Consider the following 15,624-nt stretch of genomic DNA (forward strand, 5'->3'; position numbering starts at 1 on the left):
AACCAGACAATAAAATACGATAGAATGTTCTGCTAAATCTGAAGAGGTCAACACTGCTGTCTTGTCAAGGCCCATCTTGAAGTCGTTTGGTCTGGACGCATGACTAGCATTGTTCATCTCTCTCCCCTGTCATCCCCTCCTTGGGCACATTAGCTCTCATTTGAGGCTATAATAATCTAGTCATGTTCTCATCTGTGCTAAAGACATCATATTATCTACAGAAGAGGTTAGAGAATGCTATTTAGGCGGGGGCGTAGTACGAAATTCTGGGCCGTTGGTACGAACCAGCTTGGTGGAGCTTGGTGCACTAGGCCTTGAGCGAACTAGTAACTTTAAGCTCCCAGTCACCTCTGCAGTTGGGTGTAATGTTAAGCGTAAGTGTAGCAATGCGTTCGATCGCCAAGTTATTCAGGATTTAAAATATGACATTTTGTTTGCATAATCATTAGCACCACAGCCAAGCCAATACCAATATGGCATGCAGCCTATACAGTGAGAATAATCCATATATTTAGTCTCTGCTGAGGTATTGAGCATAGAGTGCAGACTGTATAAAGAAGTGGACTAAAGGAGTGTGATGTCACCTATAGGGTTTGGCTCCAGTCAAATGAAGCTCATCGCAACTAGCGGTTAATTGAATTTGGGGGAATTTGGAGCCAAGTTCCATATTTGGAATTCTGACCACGAGTATCATAGCAACCAAAGAGATAGTCCGGAGCGAGGCTGTTGGTTTAGCAGGGAGTGGGCACTTAGCAACGCTGTCAATCAAACTGGTTGCTAATACAAATGTTTTAAGAGGAAAATGACAAGCCTGGAAGCAACAATTAGAGAGAGTTTTTCAATAGAAAGTGAATTGGAGCTGGAAGTGCGCCCATGCTCACTTCCTGTTTGGATTAGCTCACTTCCTATTTGGGTTTGCTTTGTCCATTTATGTATATAGTCTAGGAGAGATAAAGAAATCCAATTCACAGTGGTTACATGTAGGCTATACGTTGTGTTTTTTTTTGGGTTTTTTTTGACCCATCTCTTCACAGGTTCAAGTTAAATAACAAGTGGTCTGTGAAAAGAAGCACGTAAAAAAAAGAGTCGTCAAAAGAATAGTACATTTACAGTTTATTTTTGCTGAAAATGTAGCTGAATAAGCACTCATAAATCTACAAGGTTACTTACATAAACTAAATGGTGCCTTAACTGGAATAAATTACTCAATAGCTACTTTTCTTCTACTGTATTTCTCCTACATTAAACACCGTGAGCATCCACCATATGCTAAGCTATGACTCATGTGCAACATTATAACAGCTATTTAGTACGTTAGCTTACACCACATGACATTTGAATGATTCTGGTTGTATTATGGGCTCTTTCACTTCAGAAGCAATCAGCAAAGTGATAGCGAGAAGGGACAATGCATGGCCTTGCGTAGATACATTTGATAATTAGATAATCATATACCGTAAAGTCTGTTGAAGCATGTACAAAACTGCACATCCTGTAACACGTTGTAGCGCATGAGCTAGCAACCTTATTCTGCCTCCGACCTAATTTGATTTCGTCGGAGTGCCTGAGAGCTCCTTACGTTTCATTTTTAATATAGTTTTTTTTTTTTTTTTTAGCCCTTTCATTGACCCGGTTATGTTTTGCTGCATTTTTTTTTTTTTTTTTTTTTTTTTAAGTTCTGGACTTTGAGATACAAGTTGGGCTGATATAATGAAATTGACAAGATGCAAACTCATTAAAGGGTGGAAATTGGCAAATAATCAATGTGTGCTTAGGGGTTAGCGAGCGTTAGCATGTGTGAAGCCACTAGATTGAAAAGTAAACCGCTTCATCGCATATGGTATTGATAGATGCACATGTTATAGCCGCTGGGAAAATATAGCCTTGAGGTCTTTTTAAATCATTATAACTGTCAGTCAGAAGGCACCAGGGGATTTAGAGGCTACATTTAGACTTTAAACTGACTTTTGATTAGAATGTACGTGCAAGCTGAATTAACTGCTAAAACACAGACTTTCTGAGTCATTAAAATTTCAACTTAGCAACCGAAAAAGTTTGTGTTGGGAATAAGTTATCAACTGTTGCCCGTACCTGCCACCTGTCTGTCAAGAAAAAGGGATTGGATCTGATGCAACAGTTTGCTGCATTAATGGGTTGGCATTTCCACTATTTTTGACAGAGAAGTAGAAAAAGGTGTAAGAAACAGGGATACATATATTCAACTCAGTGAGCCATATAATATGTATATTTGCTGGTATGTGCCGATGTCTGCCAAGGCATTAATATAAAAAAACAAAAAAACAAAAAAGGCAGTAGACCTAGTTCTTACTTATGCAACAACTGTTAGGCAACAATAGTAAGGAGTAGATATATGTCTTGATAAACCCCATGAGTAATTCAAGCCCTTTTCCATGTATTTCAGTCAAATATGTCTTGCTCCAGTACAGATATGTTGTATGAGCAGCTCTTGAGGTAAAAAAACAAACAAAACAAAACTCATTGTAAAGTAATTCTATTGTCCGACAACTGTGACGTCAAAACTCCGGCCTCTGAAAGTTGTCCAAAGCTCTTATAAACTCATTGCAGTAAATTATTACACTGCTCAGAATGTGTAAGGTAAATGAGGAATAATTTTGGAATAATCACTTAAAACCATTTTAAATTAACATGAACATTATCCACGTTTTTAAGACTGTAGACAAGTAAAGTGCCTTTAACTGTCTATGATTGAAAAGTAAATGTTTGAATGTAGCAAACACTTAAACAAAACAAAAAAGGCCTCAGGCGGGAAAGCTTTACTTTTGCAGTCTATTAACTCTACCCTTCAAGACCTTCAGACAAACTAGTTCTGCATCATTCTGCTCTCCAGCTGCTGTAGCCCCTCCCTGGCATTGCCCGTGTGCCCTTCACCTGTCCTAGCCTGGTTAGCATAGCCTAATGATATGCCCAGCCTCCACGGCTTCCAGCCATGAACCCCACACTCTGGGGGCTATATTTACTCCTCTGTGACCTCAAATGGCACGTCCAGTATGTCTGTGAAAACCAGTGCTAAAACCCTTGGTGCTTTTCACATTTGCCCAGCAGGCAGAGCTGAACTGCAGCCCAGCTCACTCCAGAGGCATCCATCACTTAGTGACACTTCAGTGAACCAAATACCGCTCAGCATTTACTCTGATCACTGCCCGGCCACACTGACTGACTTCCACTTAAAACGGCTAACAAGATGGAAAGTATCACCCAAAATTAAACTCCTCTGTACATATATGTGGCATCATCCTGTTATAGATGAAGAGCCTGAGAGGACAGCCAATAAGAGAAGCCAACAGTCTGCTTTTATGTACATTAGTTTAGTCCAAAATAGTCCCCATCTGACGAGTGAAAAACGGATGAAACGCCATCTGAAGACTTTGGCTGTCTTTGATTTGTGCTCTACAAACTATCTTGGAAACAATGCTTGAATTAATTGCACAAACTCAGACCTCTGCGGGGTCAATAAAATGCTGCCAGGCAATTTAGGCAAATAATTTTCTCCTGTTTTTGATCAATGCTGCAAAGTCAGAGGGAAGGAAGAATAAACAGCACATCAGTATACAGCAAAACAAATGCAGTGACTGTCTCTAAGAGCATTCTGAGTGACAAATATAGGTATGTGTCTGTGGGGCTGTGTCTGTGGGTCTGTGTCTGTGGGCCTGTGTCTGTGGGTCTGGGTCTGTGGGTCTGGGTCTGTGGGCCTGTCTGGGTCTGTGGGCTGAAAGCTGAGAGGTGAAAACAGGCTGTGTTCAGACGCTGTCTCCATCTGTCGGGGTCAGACCTGAGCTCTTCATACCGGCCTGACACAGCTCAGAGCTGGGCAGATGTGAGGGAGCATGCAGCGCGAGCATGTACTGTGCGCATGCGTTTCCTGCTTTGCTCTGACAGAGACTTCAAACAAGTCTGTTAGCTCTCCACAAAGGGATTCAGCAGCCGTCAGAGCCGCCAACAAGGAGCGACACACAATTATTCCCACAGTTTCCCTCGTCAGCGGCTGCTCGCACAGACTGGGGCTGTTTGCTGCACAGTGCTCACTGAAACTGCATAATAAGCAGTCCAAGACTGTCGATCAAACGTGGAGACATGATACACACCGGCCTACTGCAGTCGGACAGCAATTTGTTGAGTAGTTATGGAGTCTGCTGCCAAGTCCCAGTGTGTCTCTGTTGGAATAGTCTGGAGAGTTTGTCCATGTAAATGTATCCACATGTTGAAACAAAACATGACCTGTCTTCAAACAGCCGTGCAGTAAATTTACGACCTCCTTTGGCCTCTTAAAAGCCGGTTAAACCCAACAATTTTTTTTAGCATTCCCCAAAGCAGCCATTTTCTTCTGTAATAAATTCTATCATCTGCATCTACAAAAAAATCAGTCAGTTTGAATTGATATTGATTAGTGTAGTAAAAAAGCTTCTCCTTGATCAGTGATGAGCTGTGGAATGCTTTGGATTGGGGGCACAGTAGTGATCCAGGAGCTAACTGCTAACAGACAGAACAGTTAAAGCACAGCTGAAAATAGTAAAACACATTGTCAAGGGCCTATGCAACCGCAGATGTTAACTACAGTCATGTTCAAGTCATTTTCACTTCTGTTTTATTAACTACCAAAGGGACCTTTGCTTAATAGTAACTACAACCCAGGCTAATATAAGAATTATATCTAGAGTTAGTACTTCTGACTTATAAAACTGTCTGTCAATTCAAACCAACTCAAATCAGCACCAAACCTTCTTAGCTCAAGTAATTTTAACCAATCTAATTATTACTTTCTGCACTGACATTTTTTTTAATTAGAGGCAGATGGTAGCTTGCTTCCTGGTTCCCTTTACTGCATCTGATCTTTAACATGGACCATCCTGACTCAGTAGGTCTGCTCCACACAAAACTACAGCTCTAGATGCAGTGGTGCAGATACAATTGGGCCTTTCTTTCATGTTCCGAAAGAAGTCCCAGGATGTTATACATTTGATAATATTTTCTCTCTCACTGGAGGCAAACATCTGACGTGAGAGTGAGTAATGAATTCAGACTTATGGAATAATGAAAATATTCCATAAGTAAGTGTTGGGATCGCTCCGGCTTGACGGCTAACGTTATTAAGCATCACAAAGCATTACGCCGCTGCAGAGGCGCGAGGAGAAGGGATCTTATAGAGCGCTGTATTGGAAGTTTAATAAACACAAATCTATTGAACAAGCTGCAATATGCATGAGGATCAGAGAGAGAGAGAGAAGGGCTGGCAATGCAGTCACTCATACCAACAGAATATGTGCAGAGCAAAGTGGAAAACATTAGTTTGGGACACTGTTGGCCACACTTTAATACATGATTTCATATACATATTAATTATGTTGTATATAGCAGTTCAGCAGTGATTTAAAACACAGTGTAACATTTCTAGTGGAGGGTCCATGGAGATGCTATAACTCCAAGGAGACAAGTAGATGATGCCACGGGTCATTTGCAGGTCAGATCTGTGGAAAGGTAAGAATGCAGGTTTTTCAACCTTTTTTAATACACCACCTCAGGATGGAAAGTGTGAAAAACTAGTCATTTGAACCCAATTCCTCATACTCCTATTGATGAATTGGGTGAGTTCACACTGAGGGTGAGAGTTTACACTGGGGGTGTTCTATATGAATAAGCAGCAGTTATGATGGTGACATAATGCACACATTAAGAAACACTGAGCACTGAGATAGATGGTCTGAAAACTAAAGAAAAAAATACCAAACAACTAGTTTTCACAAGCCTCTGATCGATATTAGGGTCTGCTTAGGTGTTTGATGTTCAACAAAAAAGGTGAGAGTGGCTAACTGAAAAACAGTTGGCTAATGCTAGCTAGCTGGTGACTGTAATTAAAGATGTGTTTAACAGCACAAATCGTCTCACCCGTTGCAGTTTCAACTGAGTCAGTTCTTTATGGTCACATTGTGTTACAACAAAGCTCAGATTACAGTCTAACTTTCAGACAGAGCAGTGCCTCCAGTTAGCTTCACAGCCCCTGGGAACGTTGACGATCTATCAATGTAACATGGGCAATCGACTTTGCATTAAACCTTTCCACATCATCGCATATTTATGGTTGCACTTTAGATCTATTTGTATTTTAAATGACTTTTTAATGGCTTTTTTCAATCCAGGACAAACTAAATGTGCCATATAATGCATTGGCTGAATTATAACCCCGCATTAATATGTATTTTTATGGTTTGTATACGTCCACATATAGTGTACACCCATGTTTAATAGATGCAGGCCTTTATTTATTCAAAAAGGGAGGATACTGGGCTTGTAGTAAAGGAGAACAGCTCGGGGGACCTTGGCCAGTTCTTTGTACGTCTCGGGAACCTAGCATTTCCAACTGTTTGCACAAATATAACAGTGTGAATGAAAGATGGAAATAAATAGAGCCCATTCTAGTGGTAGTGTCATTAAAAGTACATTAAAAATACATTAGACCTGAAAGCCACCATGATCACCAGCAGATATGAACTGCACAGTGTTTGTTGTGGCCAAAACAGACTAAGCCAAAATGTGCAGTCATTCTCTGATGGGGAAACTGTCAGTGTTGATGCATCACACAGCATTAGCTTCTATTGAGCAGATCAATAAATTGGATTTGGCAGCGAGAGGATTTCATGTCTTCATTTTAGGTATAAATTTTGTGCCAGCTTAATGGAAATGTCTCGAAATGACGGAAGTTACGGAATTTTGTTTTTTGGAGGAGATCCTACAGCAGTTAGAATAATAGAGCCATTCTGCAAAAAGGAAAACACATCCACATTTACTGTAATACAATAGTTGGATTATTTTGAATTTATAACAAATGGAAAGACCAGCATTTTGAGTTATGTGACATCTAACGGTGCAATTCTATGGTAGAATTTAACTTTTGACAGTCAGGTTTTGGCTGTTTATGGGCAATATGAGCCTATCCATATTAAAGTTCATTGTCTTTATCTCCATTAGCAAAAATTATCCAAGTGATTTTTTTTCCACTAATACTAAAAGTGGTGGCATTATTCAAATATACAAAAACTATAACTGTTGCCAAAAGATGAGTAGCAAATTTGTGAATCTAACCTCTGACAAAAACACATATTTGGAGTGGATTTCATGTTTGGAGTTTTCTTTCAAAAAGTTATACATTTTCTTAAGTCTTGAAATAATATAAAGGTCCTATATTAAGCAAAATTGATTCCTGTGAGCTTTAAGTCATATTATAATATTGTTCCTCCTTAAAAACATACCTGGAGTTGTGTTTTGTTTCTTTCACACATGTTTGAGTAACCTTTTAGTATTAGTCTGTCTACATCTCCAAAGCTGGAATGCTCTGTTCCACCTTGTGATGTCATGAAGCCTAAATATGCAGGATTTGTGTGTTAAACGTGTGTGAATAAAACAAAACGCAACTCCGGAAAAGTTTTTGATGAAGAACATAACATAGATCAGAACATAGTGTAATATTGGCTCTTTTATAACAAAATAAATACCTTACTTTAATCTTTTGGGCTATCTTGTTGCCCTAAAGCACCATTGCACAACCCATCTGCCTCATACATCTGCTGGGGCAAACGAGGGATATTATGCAGACACTTGGATGACACGACTTCTAATGCAGGAAAAATAAAGCCTCACTGACGGATTAATTGCGACTGTGAGGTACTGCTAGTGAAAGAGAGAAACAAAGGGATTAGACCAGCGCAGAGGAAAGAGAGAGATATGGGTCAGGACAAGCAGATAGTGAAACCAGCCCCCGGGCCGTTACCCATAATCCATCAGGGCGCGGTAAATGGATGTACTGGGCTGGCACCGGGGGGAGGGGCGGCGCGCTCTCGGGGGTCACTGCCGAGGTGAGTCAAGGTCGTGTAGCTTTAGCCGGGAAGCTAATGGAGCATTTGTTTTCACACCACTACAAATGGTGCAATCCCACGGAAAGTTCCGCTAAGGAAGGTGGCGCACTTCCTGTATGAAGTTTGAACTTTGACCTGAAGCACAAAGGATAGGTCACAGAGAGGACAGTTTGGCAGCCAGTCAGGGCAGGATTACACCATTAAGACACTTGTTTGGACAGAGGCTAAGGCTAATCTAAATGCACACACTGATTACGATTATGGCTTCTCTATAGGTGTGCACAGTGGCAGAGTGGTTAGCCTCTCACACAGTGGCATTTTTCCTACATGTATGCATATAGAAAAACTCCTTGTATGCCTGTGGGAATACAGTTGACATGTTCACTGTGCTGTGAGAAGGTGAAATTATTCTAATCGAAAAGAACGACATTTACATTTTTACATTCGCTGCACATGCAAATCAAATATTTCAAGCATTTATAATAGTGTTGAGCATATTATAATTAGAGATCGGCTGATATGGGTGTTTCCATGGCTAATGCAGATTGTTTGAAATATTAGAATATAACATTTATTACAGTATTTTTGTGATGATATTTAGGGCCAGTTTTGATTATTTTTGCCCTAATTGTGTAATTTATGTAATTACAAACTCACTCACAGCATTTTATTTTATTCTATTTATTTATTTTCAAACCTATTAGAGCCGTGTAGACATGTTTTGTGCAGTTATATCTTCATATATAGACAGTTGGCTAAAAGTAAACATTGGCCCCTGTTGGAGATTTAAGCCCAATAGCAAACAGACTGAAATATGGGTTAAGGTTAGGCTGAACCAATATATCTCTAATCATAATGTGGATGTATTTTGTATATATATATGTTTTTCCAGTTCGGTGATTGATTTATAATCCATTATCATGTAGCAATGCAATGACGTATGTGATCAAACTCTGTGTATATGTATTAAATGTATCTTTAATTTTCCATCATCATCAATAATTCATAACTAAAGCTGCCTGAAAACAACAACGAGTAAAGGCCATGATATAAAATACTTCAATACAAAAAAAAATATACAGACATAAATATTTATTGATTTACTTATTAAAAATTATGTCAATATCTCACAGGATTTGTGTCTGTTTCCAGTCTGCAACTACCGTCCATTGTCCCTCTGTATCCCCCTCCCCCTAACAGCTGCTAATAGGAGGAAATAAACAAATATTTCCCGGCATAATGCGCTTAAACACTCATATTAAATCTGTGCATTTCAGTTAAGTCAAATAAAATGAAATCAATCTCCAAATAAGCCCATGTCAGTCTGCGTTCTAAAGCAGATAAAAGCCACAATAGCGGTCTGGAGCTGCAGTTGCCATTAGCGGATAAGTGAGGCTAGATAATATCACACTGGTGGGTAATTACTGTGACATGGCCTCTCCAGCTGCCTCCCAAGACATGGATTTTCCTCAAACACAGGAAGTGAACCCGGCCCGTGCATCAGATACGGCAGCGCATCAGGAAGCAGACTTATAGAAAAAAAATGGCTTTATCTGATGGCGTAGAAGGAGCTGGGAAACTCTCTGACCCACATCTCCGCTACTGCTACCTTCCCTCTCCACATCCAACCTGAAAATGACTTTGATAGAACACATTTGGTGCCCCTCGCGGCTACTTCAACTTTCAGATGTGGGTTTTGTATTTGTGTGTGCGCAGTTGTCTCGAAAAATGGGCCCAAAGTGTGATTTTAGTCTAATCAAATTGTGCCATCTGTAGCATGAGGATAATTATGCGGATCTGCGGCGCCGTGTGGTGCAGGCGGGGGGCAAAGGGACAGGAGGAGAACGGGTTTGTCATTTTTTATTGTGACAAGATGGAAGACACTGAAAAAGTATTCTACATGTAGTGGTACTGTACTCAAGTACTCAAACAGGTGGACCATATATTACTACAGTCATGAAAGGTGCACTGTGGAACTTTCCTGGTGGAAGTTCCTCTATCTGTTTGTCTTCAGGAGATGCCATTGCTTTGCCTGAAATGTCCCATAGTATGACATTAAGCATCTACCTTGAAAAACTGCAATTCTTACTATGTGTGAGGTTGCGTCTCCAGAGATCAGATCTATAATTTGATCTGGCATTGTCTCTAGAAAAGTTACATAGTGCATCTTTAAATATTATATGAGCTATAGACGTAATTAGAGAACCCACCATCGAGGTCTTCCTGTACTTCTTACCCGCAGCTGTAGTCTTTGTGTATTGATCCAAAGGTCATAAGTTCAATTTTAGCTCCCACCTGTTTGTATGGTGCCTTGTCCTTGAGCAAGACACTTTACCCACTTCGCCTTCAGTGTCAGTGCATACTGGTGTGAGATAAAATGCACATTGACTGCCCAGTTGAGGGAAAAACGCTATAGAAATTGAGACCATTGGCCATTATCATACTACTAAAACTACACCTATTGCTACTTCTAAGCTACTGCAGTTTTAAAATTAGGTTTACTCCGACACACTTCCCAATCTACCAAACTCAAAAATAATATACTGTAATGTACTGCAAACACCCCATGAGTAAATTATCTCCTTTATAGTACCTTTCCACACACTACACAATAAGATTAGTGTATTTGTGTTACAAGCCAGCCTTGAGGTCAGGAATTATATGCAAGAGGATTACAACCCAAGTAGATTAAAGAACGGATGAATAGCTCTTCACTTGTCCAGGTTAAAAGAGTTAAACAGTAGGTCATGGTTATAAAAGGCGGTGTGTAGACCTACAGAAAGTATGTGTGTGTGGTACTCACACGCTGTAATCAAGAGTAAATCAGCCAATGCAGAGCCAGAGCCTGATTGTGCCCCACCATTTTGCAATCACTGAAATAGAATGTGGTCATTGCTGTGAATGTACAGCTAAAAATACACAGGAGCAGTGTCTAAAAATGGATGGAGGTTTTCGGTGTCACAAAATGGGAGAAAATGCGAGCTAGGCTTTGAAAGTTTTTTGTCGGCATAATTTTACAACTGCTGCTGTTATGTCTGCTGCTGGTACTGCTACAGCTACTACACTCGGGTTATAAATAGAAAAGGACTACTTCACTTCTTCTGTAGGCAAACAAGCATTGGATTTTCCTATTACGGTTAAGAAAATAAAGATATGAAGTGAAATTGTAGAGTGTCTTGCTAAAGGGCACAACAACAGCGGTCCGAGGTTGAAGCTAGGTTGGGATGCCATCACTTTAACCTCTGACAACTGCCCCCGCTGCCTTGTGCTACTACTTTTTTACTTTTTTTACTGCCAAGTGTCAAGAGATGTGATGTTTTTTATCATTAGCCTAAAAATAATTGGAAATATATACAGTTATTTATGGTGATACATTCACACCCTGTTTATTTTAAGACTTCAGATTACTCAGAAATCCAAGCTAATTGTGCAAAGTGCTCCCTTGCATCATAGTTTATCCTACTACTAATAATATGTTTTAGCAGTAAGCTGAGATGGTTGCATGTCTGAGTGGGAGTGTTAAAATTACCATATTGAAAGCTACGTGCATACTTAAAAACATTATGATTTCGCCCGTGCTCTTCCTCTACCTCCTCACCGGCTTAAATGCCAGGATGCTCGCGTGTTTGTGAATACGCACCACATTAAAATCCACACTGCTGATGACATTTTGTACTTTGCATCATGCACAAAGTGTTCACAGCGGGCCACAGCTGATGGAATCGGGACATCTTTCAAGTTGCCAATTTACCACGGTGAGATGAAATGGCACCATGACCTGTGGAAAAAGGGGAAAAGCGTAAACGACGCAAAACATATCATCATATTCATAATAGGGGGTCAGTATAGAGCTGTTGGCATTTGAGTATTGGCTTCAACAAATATACTGACAGTTGTTTTGCCACTACCACTAACCATAGTAGTAATACAAAAGCTGGGTGACATGGCTCAGATGATAAAGTGATCTTATAAATAGAAGGCTGGCAGTAGTATCCTTGGACACTTCACCCTCCTTGACTAAGTATGAATGTGCTGTGTGGGTGGGTGACAAGTAGTAGTTGAAGTAGTCTGCACAGATTGGCAGCCACGTCATGTCAGTCAGCCCAATACCAGCTGTGGCTCTAAGTAGTTTACCACACCACCCTGAGAATACCCAATCTCATCTTGAAAGGCAGCAGGTTTAGTTTGTAGTGAATAGTTTGGAATCAGACCACAGAGCGTGACAAACAACCCTACTAACTTGGGACCGTCTAATAACAGATGCCAAATTGTAGCTCTCAAATGTGGAAGATTTCTCTTCTCAGATACTCTCTTCATTCGGAACTAAATCTATAACTCAGGTACATATGAGTTTAGAGCCTTGCTTGTTGATTCTGGAGAAATCTTCACTGTTTGTCAGTCTTTTGTTTTATTTTATTCACTTTTTACTCATAAACCCTCATATTTGTTTTGACACCAACAGCAGACCATGCATTTCTCTGATTGGAATATTTGAAATTGGGCATGACAGGAAAAGGGCCCAGACCGATATGTCTTTGTAAAATATGGTGTGTGAGCGATTTGTAATGGTTGGAGTAGCCGATGGCACAGCCTTGCCTCCATCAGTGTACCCCAGAGCAGCTGTGGCTACATAAGTGTGGGGGGCAATGAATAATGTAAAGCAACTTTGTGTGTCTAAAGTTGTGCTGTATAATACATACAAAAGCTGTATTATTCGTTTCATTAACATGTCTTCAAGGAAGTACTTAGCAAAGTTAAAATAATGCACTTTATACATTCCTCTGTACCTCACATGATATTTGACTATATGTTACAAGCAGCACCAAAAGACCCAATGATTGACAAGAAAAAACAACACAACTGACTGATGCGAATCTATGAATTTGGCATGCACCATGGGGACATATCTAAGGCTTTTGACACTCTAAGCTTGGGTGTTGTGAGTGTGTATGGGGAGAGAAGTCTTAGACATGGTAAACACTTCAACACTCTCCAGCGACTCCTTATCTAAGCCAGGCCAGCGAGGGTTCATCTTATTAGACTTTCAGAAATAGACCGGGGCCAATCGCGGCCCCTTCGTATGGCGAGATTGGCAGAGCAAGTCGTCGGGAAGTGATTTCGAGCCAGCATTGAATTGAATTGCTGGGGGGGTGGCTGGTTAAGCAAGTCCTTTAATTTGCTCTGGAGTGCGTATTCTCGTCCTGATACGCCAAAATGTAATTGGAATCTGTACAAAAGCTGCTCGTTTTCATTTGAGATTTTTCCCCCTGAATTGTATCATCCAAACATGCTTTTTTTTGCGTAAAAGTATCAAGCCGAACGTAATTGAAGCGTCTCTCCGGAGATAGCATCTTATCTGAGGTGATAAGAAGGGGATAGATGCCACACGGGTACACAGGTCGCCAAAAATGAATTGAAAAAAAACAAAAAACTGTTGCATGGTTGGTGACTGGCTGAGGTCTTGACATATGGAGATGGATATTGGTATACAGTGTGAGTCACAGACACTACCCACACACACCTCTCCCAGTGTGGTTCCTACGTAATGATGTGGGGAGTCTGGACAGCCGTCTGCTTAGCTCCGGCGCGCTGTGGGGTGCAGAGCCAAGCCAGAGGAGGAAGAGGAGGGAGTGGGGGGCAGGAGACAGAGACACGGCTCCTATTTTTGGGGTACTGGTGACTTGTATCCTGGCAGCGCGCTCCTTCCTGTGCAGAGATGTGGGAAATGAACAAACACAGCCTCCTGCGGCGAAGAAGAGAGCCTAGGTTGGAGTGAGATGCTTAATAAATTAGAAGAACTTAATTGACTTCATGATGCTACAAATAATTAGCTTAGCCAGGCAGTGACACAACGTCTTAGGAAAAAAAAAAGAGAGTACTGAGTCGCTACAATGCAAGATGCCATTTATCTGGGCTGTAAAAGTCGAGGAAGAAATGCTACCTTTCATACCACACTTTTTTTCTTTCTGTAAATACGTATTTCTGTATTTAATGTAATTATTTATTATGATTTTGTGTTGTTCTCCAGGAAATTCGACCAGTACCAATGCAATTCTCACACATTTTTTTTTCCATAAGGGAGTTAGCTATGGACCTCTGAGGTGCTACAGATGTTTTACACCTTATGTGGTAGAAGACCTTCCAGAGGGAATACTTCAAGGGAATAGCCCATCTCTCCATCAACCAAACAACAGAGCGCAGTAAGAGAGGATTTCCTGTTGGGTCTCCAGAGTTCCCCTGCTCCCCCTGGACACTGGCTGAGATGCCCAGGCTGCAGGAGTCTTTTGTCCTGAAGGATGTTACTCTCCTCATAGTTGCTTTATTGTGTCACTTCTCACACGTTTACAAAGGCAGGGGCGGGAATGTAGCATCAACATCGTCTTTGCCATCAAATTGCCAATCTTTGGATTTGTGTACATAATGCTCCTATTGACATCCTATACTTAATTATACATATTAGTTTGAACTTATGGCAACTTTCCTGTCCCCTTCACAAACCTCACAAAGTGGCCATTCCTGGGATGCACTGAACTGCAGTTAAGCTAGCTCTATGGTTTCCCTATGAATATTTAAAATGCTTTGTTACATGGAAACCAAAGACATTAAGGGTATAAAAGAGTTCTTTTTGTGAGGTCTGGACCCTGAAGACCAGAGCTTTGAAGCCCTAGTCTTACTGGGATCTTGTGAAATCATCCAGACGGAAGCATACGGCAGTGCGGGCTCAAACTAGGCCACTCCTGCTGAGCTGTGGCTTTCTTTCCACTAGTGAGAGCGATGATTTGGAGGGAGCTAGGGGGAGATGGTGATACGGATGCGGTTCCCTTGGCACCGTTGATTACCCGATGCTTTTTGAAGCAGTGACGACAGCAGCAGAGAGGACACTTGACCTCCATTTTGTAGTCTCTTTAGTGAAGGTGAAGGTGCTGGCTTTTGGTCCTTGTTTAAAATGCTGCCCTCTTATTGCATGCAGAGATAGAAGAAAGCAAAATACTTAGGAACAGAGCAGGGTATAAGTAAGAATATGAATATTACCTCAAAATAATACTCAAGTAAAAATAAAAGTTACCCAAATAGTTACCGTCCCTGCACAGCCAATCGTCTCTTATCCTGAAAGGTAACAGTGCACTGCAGTCTGATTTTGAGATAAAGTGCAGTTTTTACAATACACTCTGTGGGGGTAAAATTTAATTTACTCATTTCCGAGAAAGACAGTCGAGAACCCCAGGTTTAATGCGATTGAACTGACAAATCATTCTATATTTCCAGAGTACGACAATAAAGTAAGACACAACAAAGACAAAGTGTCATCATAAAACTTCTGTCCTTAAACTTACTTTTACTGTATAACTGTACTCAAGAGTTAAAAAAATTATATATATATATATATATATATATATATATATATATATATATATATATATATATACACATATATTCAAACTAAAAGTATTCAAGTTTGGTTAAAGTGGCTGTACCCAATTTTCTTCCTGTGTAATTGAGCAAAATGAGTTTTATCCAAGTACAGATATATTATTTCGTTTAGGTAGCTCTTAAGGTAGAAATGAGACCACTGTGTGCTGTCTGCATCTAATTATACAGCATTATATCCTCCGAGAATCAGGAAGTGTGCTGTTAGCATACTAGTCATTGTTCGCATTACTGTGACTCTGATCTGGTCTCTGAAAGTTGTGAGAAATGCTTATAAACTCATCATGGTGAATAATTATCATGTGGAATG

The sequence above is a fragment of the Periophthalmus magnuspinnatus genome, chromosome 20 (genome assembly GCF_009829125.3).
Source record: "Periophthalmus magnuspinnatus isolate fPerMag1 chromosome 20, fPerMag1.2.pri, whole genome shotgun sequence".
NCBI classification, from domain to species: Eukaryota; Metazoa; Chordata; class Actinopteri; order Gobiiformes; family Gobiidae; genus Periophthalmus; species Periophthalmus magnuspinnatus.